At 41.2% G+C, this 8,440-nt stretch overlaps 1 non-coding gene across 1 annotated transcript; it reads right to left on the minus strand.

Moving 5' to 3' along the window:
• Positions 1 to 7,679: 7,679 nt before the first annotated feature.
• trnat-ugu (transfer RNA threonine (anticodon UGU)) lies at positions 7,680 to 7,752 on the minus strand. Its single transcript has one exon. It is a non-coding gene; the product is annotated as a tRNA-Thr (tRNA).
• Positions 7,753 to 8,440: the final 688 nt, after the last annotated feature.

An 8,440-nucleotide genomic window follows, 5' to 3' on the forward strand; every position in this document is an offset into this window, starting at 1 on the left:
TCATATGCCCTTTGTTTGGCCTTTGCCACCTCTACCTTCACTTTATGCTGCATCTCCCTGTACTCCTGTCTGTTCTCTTCTTTTCTCTCAGTGTCCCACTTCTTCTTAGCTAACCTTTTCCTTTTAACACACTCCTGAACTTCCTCATTCCACCACCAAGTCTCCTTATCTGCTTTCCTCTTTCCAGATGACACACTAAGTGCCCTCCTACCCATCTCCCTGATCACTTTAGCTGTAGCTGTCCAGTCATCTGGAAGAACCTCCTGACCTCCCAGAGCCTGTTTCAGCTCCTCTCTGAAAGCCACACAACACTCTTCCTTTTTTAACTTCCACCACTTGGTCCTCTGCTCTTCCCTTGTCCTCTTTATCTTCCTCACCACCAGCTTCATCCTACTCGCCATCATCCTACGCTATCTGGCTACACTCTCCCCAGCCACTACTTTGCAGTCTTTCAGGTTGAAACATTTGCACAAGATGTAATCAACTTGTGTGCTCCTGCCTCCACTCTTATATGTCACCCTATGCTCCTCCCTTTTCTGGAAAAATGTGTTCACTACAGCCATTTCCTTCCTTTTTGCGAAGTCTACCACCAGCTGTCCTTCTGCATCCCTGTCCTGCATACCAAACTTACCCATCACTTCCTCGTCACCTCTGTTTCCCTCACCAACATGTCCCTTGAAGTCTGCCCTATTCACCACTCTCTCACCACTAGGGATACCCTGAATCACCTCATCCATCTCCCTCCAGAATTTCTCCTTCTCTTCTAACTCACATCCTACCTGTGGGGTATAACCACTGACAACATTCAACATCACACCTTCAACTTCCAGCTTCAGACTCATCACCCTATCTGACACTCTCTTCACCTCCAGAACATCCTCTTTCAGGATAGCTCCTGCGCCATTCCTCTTTCCATCCACACCATGATAAAACAGATTGAACCATGCTCCTAATCTATAGGCCTTGTTACCTTTCCACCTGGTCTCCTGAACACACAAGATATCCACCTTTCTTCCCTCCATCATATCAGCCAACTCTCTAGTTTTCCCTGACAAGGTCCCTACATTCAAAGTCCCTACTCTAAGTCCTACACTCCTGCCCTTCCTTTTCTCTTTTTGCCTACACACATGCCTTCCTCCTCTCCTTCTTCGATTAATAGTAGTCCAACTTCCACTGGCACCCTATAGGTCAACAGCACCGGTGGTAGTTGTTGTTAACCCAGGCTACGACCGATCTGGTATGGAAGTCATATTTGTGATTCGCATGTTTGAGTTGGCTTACATTTTACGTCGGATGCCCTTCCTGACACAACCCTCTGCATTTACCCGGACTTGGGACCGGCATATGAAGACACTGGATTGTGCCCCCTTGTGGTTGCATTAAACAGAAGCACATCACTGTAAAGCACAAACTTACAGCAGCCTTGCCTAGAGATATGGGACAAGCTAATATCTGGGCTGGGAGTGCTCAGGGTGGTGATCCTCACACAGTAAGCAGCTTTGGAGTTCTGGGGTGGTCATATGGTCAGAGGCTTTTGCAGGACTGGGAGTGGTAGTCTGAACAGAGGACACAGCAGGGCTCAGGGCTTACATACAACATAATAGTACTAGCAGTGGTGGCAGTAGTGGTGATGGTAACCTAGTAGAGGGCAGCTGCTGTGACTACAAGTCACATTAATGGCAAGCAAAATCTGTTCACCCACCAATTGGCATAAATGGCTTCATAAATAACAGTGTTCTATCAGTTCATAGATAGATATCTGACCAGTCTTCAGGGCCAATAAATTTGGTCTGGCAACTGCACTTAGAGATCCCCCAAAGCAGGCGGGTTTGTCAAACTTTAAAAGGAGATGAAAATGATAGCATGTCTCCTAAATAACAACATTGCAGCTTTCACTAGTAAATGAAATGAGGTAGGAGGAAATGGATTGCACTGACAAGGATGGTGCAGGCATTTTGTGACTCTGAAGTGGAGGAGGGTACATGGGGATGTAGATGACACAGGGTGACCGTTTGCCTAAAAGGTAAAAAAAGACACTAAAAATAACATAGTCTAAAAGTCTAAGACCACATCAAAAATTGGTGATATTTTAATAAATATCTGGAATTTATTTTGTTTGAAGATTTATAAACACAACAGAATAAATAAAGAATTTTATATTCAGAATTATTTCTAGTTTAGAACTCAAATTCAAGAACATTTATGACATTGATCTGCAGTGCTTTATGCAAAAGATCAAATCCTCGAATTTTATCCATTACACTGAATAACACATTTAGATGACACTCAGGTGTATGTGATATACTCATAAGAATCATGTTCAAATAAATAGAATTTATGTTTGTTCATCTGTGATAATTCTAAATAATCCTAAAACTTTCTGATTATTTTGAAGTTTACATGAAAATATCATAGATTTTCTATGTGTTCCCAAATTTTTGGACCTCATTTTACATAAAAGGTCACATAAAGCTCATGCCATCTCTATTGTCTGGGAGCAGGCTGGTTTCCAAGCTTCAGAGAGCCAGACAACAGAGGATGCAAATTTCTTCAGGGGGGACATCCATTCATCATCCCCCATGGCTTTATGCCTTGTGGAAGCCATGTTCTAAATAATGCATAACATATGCAATTAATTTTCGTATTATACTAATCCAACCTGAGCAAAATACATTTATACTATAGTGAGTGACCTAAAGAGTCATTTTCATAAGTAACAAGTTTTAAACAACAGACTGTATGGAACTAGTAAAGAAATACCAGGCATACAAATGTAATATTACTGTAATATTTAGAGCTATCATAAAATAACCAGAACACAACCAAACACAAAAACGCCACAGCTTTTTGTGTTTGGTAAGCAGCTTTGGTTATGTTTAAACATTTTTTCTATCCTAGCCCACACAGATAAATGTTTATGTCAGAAACAAAATAATATTTATCTCTTCATTGACTTTCATAAAAATAGACTAAAGACTACCCTTTTATTGAACAGAAAAACAGAACAGTCAGATGTGGACTATTAAATATTAGGTCTCTTTCGTCTAAATCTCTGTTAGTAAATGATTTGATAACTGATCACCAAATTGACTTACTCTGTCTCACTGAAACCTGGAAACACCAGGATGAATATGTCAGTCTGAATAAATCAACCCCCCTCAGTCATAAAAATTGTCATGTTCCTCGAAGCACAGGTCGAGGTGGAGGAGTAGCTGCAATCTTCCACTCAAACTTATTAAACTTTCATCCTCAGAACAGTTATAACTCATTTGAGAGTCTCACTCTTAGTCTCTCACATCCAAACTGGAAAACACAAAAAACAGTTCTACTTGTCATGTCCCATGGCATCGAAATTGAACATTTAATAGTTTTCCCCCCTATTTTGTCAGATCATTCTTTAATAAAGTTTGAATTTAAGATAATGGATCATGCAGCATTCGGTAGAAAACCACTACAGCAGAAGTTTATCTGACAATGCTGTTAATAAATTTAAGAAAATGATTCCATCTTTATTTACATCTATGCCATGTGCCAACACAGTGGAGGGCAGCTGCCTCAATCCCACTCCCTACCAAATTGATCATGTTGTTGACAGCGCTGTAACCTCACTGCATGAAACGTTTGATACTGTGGCCCCTCTGAAAAAGAAGTTAGTGAATCAGAGGAGATTAGCTCCATGGTACAGTTCACATATTCGTACCTTAAAGCAGGCATCACGAAGGCTGGAAAGGAAGTCGCATTCCACAAATTTAGAAGAATTTTATCTAGCCTGGAAAAACAGTCTATTAACTAATAAAAAAAGCTCCGTAAAGCCAGAACTGCATACTATTCATCACTAATAGAGGAAAATAAGAACAATCCCAGGTTTCTTTTCAGCACTGTAGCCAGGCTGACAAAAAGTCACAGCTCTGTTGAGCCATGTGTTCCCTTAGCTCTCAGCAGTGATGAATTTATGAGTTTCTTTACAAATAAAATCACAACTATTAGAGATAAAATTCATCAGATGCTTCCTATAGCTGCCACAACTGAATCTTTTGCTCTCTTGATCTCTTGAATCATCTGTAAGATGACTGGTCACCAGTGTGTCAAACTCCTGAATTTTGCAGACGACACCACCCTCATCTCGGATGGGGACAAGTCAGTGAGATGGACTGCCAGGTGTCATGATGCAGCATGAACAAGGTGGAGCTCAACTCTCTCAAGACAGTGGAGATTATAGCAGATTTCAGGAAGGACCCAGCACCCCTCACCCCTGTCATCCTCTGTGACACTTCAGTGACCTCTGTTAAATCCTTCCCCCTCACCCCCAAACTTACCGACAGTCACTTTGACTAAGTGATTCACATTAGTCAAACCAGATTCTCTGGTCTGATGAGACCAAGATTGAACTTTTTGGCGTTAATTCTAAGCGGTATGTGTGGAGAAAACCAGGCACTGCTCATCACCTGCCCAATACAATCCCTACAGTGAAACATGGTGGTGGGAGCTTCATGTTGTGGGGGTGTTTTTCAGCTGCAGGGACAGGACGACTGGTTGCAATTGAAGGAAAGATGAATGTGGCCAAGTACAGAGATATCCTGGAAGAAAACCTCTTCCAGAGTGCTCAGGACCTCAGACTGGGCTGAAGGTTCACCTTTCAACAGGACAATGACCCTAAGCACACAGCTAAAATAACAAAGGAGTGGCTTCGGAACAACTCTGTGACCGTTCTTGACTGGCCCAGCCAGAGCCCTGACCTAAAGCCAATTGAGCATCTCTGGAGAGACCTGAAAATGGCTGTCCACCAACGTTCACCATCCAACCTGACAGAACTGGAGAGGATCTGCAAGGAAGAATGGCAGAGGATCCCCAAATCCAGGTGCAAAAAACTTGTTGCATCATTCCCAAGAAGACTCATGGCTTTACTGGCTCAAAAGGGTGCTTCTACTCAATACTGAGCACAGGGTCTGAATACTTATGACCATGTGATATTTCAGTTTTTCTTTTTTAATAAATTTGCAAAAATTTCTACATTTCTGTTTTTTTCTGTCAAGATGGGGTGCTGAGTGTACATTAATGAGAAATAAAATGAACTTTTTTGATTTTGGCAAATGGCTGCAATGACACAAAGAGTGAAAAATTTAAAGGGGTCTGAATACTTTCTGTACCCACTGTACATGTTTTTGGACTGTGGGAGGAAACTGGGCTAAACATGCAAACTCCACACAGAAAGGTCCCTGCTGGGTTGCAAACCCAGGGCCTTCTTGCTGTGAGGTAACAGTGCTAACCACTAAGCCACTGTGCTGCCCTCATGCAAACTCCCTTTTCTGTATATAGTATTCATTTCATATTATTTTATTTTATTCTAGTTTATTCTAACATTGTGTACATACTTCATATCTGTATCTGTGTTTGCACCAGGCACCAAGACAGATTCCTAGTACTGTAAAGTGTTCTTTGCTGTACCTGGCAATAAAACTTATTCTGATTCAGATTCTTACTTATTTTTAGACTGCTTCTTTCCCATAGATCTCTCTGAACTTCATCTGGGGGCCTGCTGGTGATGTAGCGGTAGTGCACCCATCCATATACGCAGAGGTCGACCCCTGAGCTGGCGTCATATAACCTGCATGTCTTCCCTCACTCTCTACCCTAATTTCCTGTCTCTTTCCACTGTTCTATCAAATAAAGGCAAAAACTGCCCAAAAAAAACAGTAGCTTCATGTAAATCCCATCCCAACTAGACTGCTTAAAGACATCCTGCCATTAATTGACTCATCTTTATTAGACTTTGTAAATTTATCTCTAGTAAATTTATCTCTGCCAGACCCTAGTGCTGCATTTGACACTATCGACCAAAGTATCTTATAACAGAGACTGGAGCATGTGATTGGAATCAAAGGAACCGTGTTAAAGTGGTTACTGTCTTATTTATTGGACAGATTCCAATTTGTTCATATTCATGATGACCCTTCCACATGCAGAAAAGTTATAGAGTTCCACAAGGTTCTGTGCTAGGACCGATTCTCTTCATCTTATACATGCAACAGAAGTTATTGTATTTCTCATCATATCATATTTCTCCTATAATAGCTTCTCTTCATTGGCTCCCTGTAAAATCCAGAATAGAATTTAAAATCCTTCTTCTCACATATAAATCCCTTCATGATCAAGCTCCTTCATACCTTAAAGACCTCATAGTACCATATTATCCCAATAAAGCACTTCGCTCTCAGAGTGCAGGTCTACCTGTGGTTCCCAGAGTTTCCAAAAGTAGAATGGGAGGCAGAGCCTTTAGCTATCAAGCTCCTCTCCTGTGGAACCAGCTCCCAGTCTGGGTTCAGGAGTCAGACCGTCTTTGTACTTTTAAGGCCAGACTTAAAACCTTCCTCTTTGACAAAGTGGTTCAGGTAACCCTGAACCATCCCTTAGTTATGCTCCCCTCCCCTCTTTTCCCCTACCCTCCCCCACCCTCCCTTCGTCTCCTCCCCCCTCTCATGTATATGCAACTCCTGAATGTCACTACCTTTGTGCTCTCTCTCTCCCATAGTTTGTACCCTCTCTATTTGTCCTCTCTCTCAATGTACCTCCTGTAGGTGTCCCTGGTCCTGGAGCTGTATATTGCTGATGTGCAGTTACTGGTCCCACCAACCTGCAGTGTCTATTTGTTGTTTATTGTTGCTGTTCTTTTTTCTCTCATCTATCCACTCACGAGGTCGAGGCAGATGGCCGCCCAAACTGAGCCTGGTTCTGCTGGAGGTTTCTTCCGTTAAAGGAGTTTTTCCACTCCACTGTCACCAAGTGCTTGCTCATAAGGGATTTGTTGGGTTTTTTTGTTTTTTGTAAAGTGCCTTGAGATGATTGTATTGTGATTTGGCGCTATACAAATGAATGGAATGAATTAAAGATATCCAGACATTCTTAATAGTAAAAACTGTATGTGATGGTGTGTATAGCATAGTAGTGAACAGGGAGGAATGAGCTGTACTGTTTGTTCCTTAATATGCAATTTATATTGCGAACATGTAGTAAATATGGCCCCTAAGCTAGAACTATAATCCAAAAAATCACTTTGGCAAAAAAAAAAACAACAAACAAACAAACAAAAAAAGATTGGAATTATTTCCAGTACTTATTTCTGTGCCAGTATTTTTCTTGTCAGCACAAATATTTTAATGCCAACGTTTTATTTGTCAGTTCCGATTATGTTTTCAGTGCCAAGTGTTATTTTTCACTCCCAAAGTTTATTTTTCAGTGCCAAAGTTCAACTGTCACTGTTCTAGATCCATAAATTTTTCACTCCCAAAGTTTATTTTTCAGTGCCAAAGTTCAACTGTCACTGTTCTAGATCCATAAAGACCTGCCATTTAGACTTTTTCTTTGCATTTAATCTGCATTCTGTTGTTCTGAAGATTCAGGACTTGCCTTATTTAGTTGTTTAACCTATGGTTTGGCTTAAATTCTCATATAGCATTTAAGCAGGAAGAAAAATGTATTATTTTAATTATTAGAGACTATTTATTCTGAATGGCTTTGCCTAATTGTTTACCCTTTAAAGTAATTATTCTAAAAACCACAAGGTGCCAGTGCAGATCCGCCTTTGTTTAGTGAACTGTGGACGTGCATTCTAAACTTTACCAGTTGTATAATGTTATGATCGTCACCAAGAAAAAAACCTAGTACATGAGCAAAAACCTATTAGGCCCCAGCGAGGATCGAACTCGCGACCCCTGGTTTACAAGACCAGTGCTCTAACCACTGAGCTATGGAGCCAATGCGGTTTTCCGTAAACTCTCTGCTTTTATGTTTAACTCTTTACGCGTCGGTTTTCGTTTTCATTTTGAATATTTCAATCAGCTACAAGAGAGGAGAAACTGAACGTCTACCCCTTGTTATTTACGCTGGTTAGTATTGTCAAATGTTCCCAGAAAGCTTGGGTTAGTACAACTTTGTACAACACTCTGTTACAAAACATGTGACATTAACGCTAATACTTAACAAAATGTAGCCTACCATTAATTCCACCTACCCTGGCCAACCAGACTCGTTTGCAACGTTTCTTGCTAGACCCAAGTCCATATATCTTTCTACAACTGGCTTTTGCTGTTTACTCCGTATGCACAGAACTGGTGATAACACCGTTGATTCTTATGTTTTACAACAAAAACAACTAGCTTGCCATAGCGTCTCTATGCTGCCGCATGCCATTCATTGATCTCACTGTCGCTTTGCTAGCGTCATATCGTTCGCTTCTGATTGGTTTATTCTGTGGCCATTGGCCTGCCCCTGGAAATCGAAACTACAATACAGCGGATGAGATATCAGATATAGCCATGTTTTACCAGTGGCGGACTTAGCAATTTGGGGGCCAAGGGGGACATTGGTATGGGGCCCTCCACATCCAGGTCTTTTTTAGTCATGCCTTTAACGTCTTCTCACTTCTTCAACCTCACTCCTGCTC

The sequence above is a fragment of the Mastacembelus armatus genome, chromosome 22, assembly GCF_900324485.2.
Source record: "Mastacembelus armatus chromosome 22, fMasArm1.2, whole genome shotgun sequence".
NCBI lineage: Eukaryota > Metazoa > Chordata > Actinopteri > Synbranchiformes > Mastacembelidae > Mastacembelus > Mastacembelus armatus.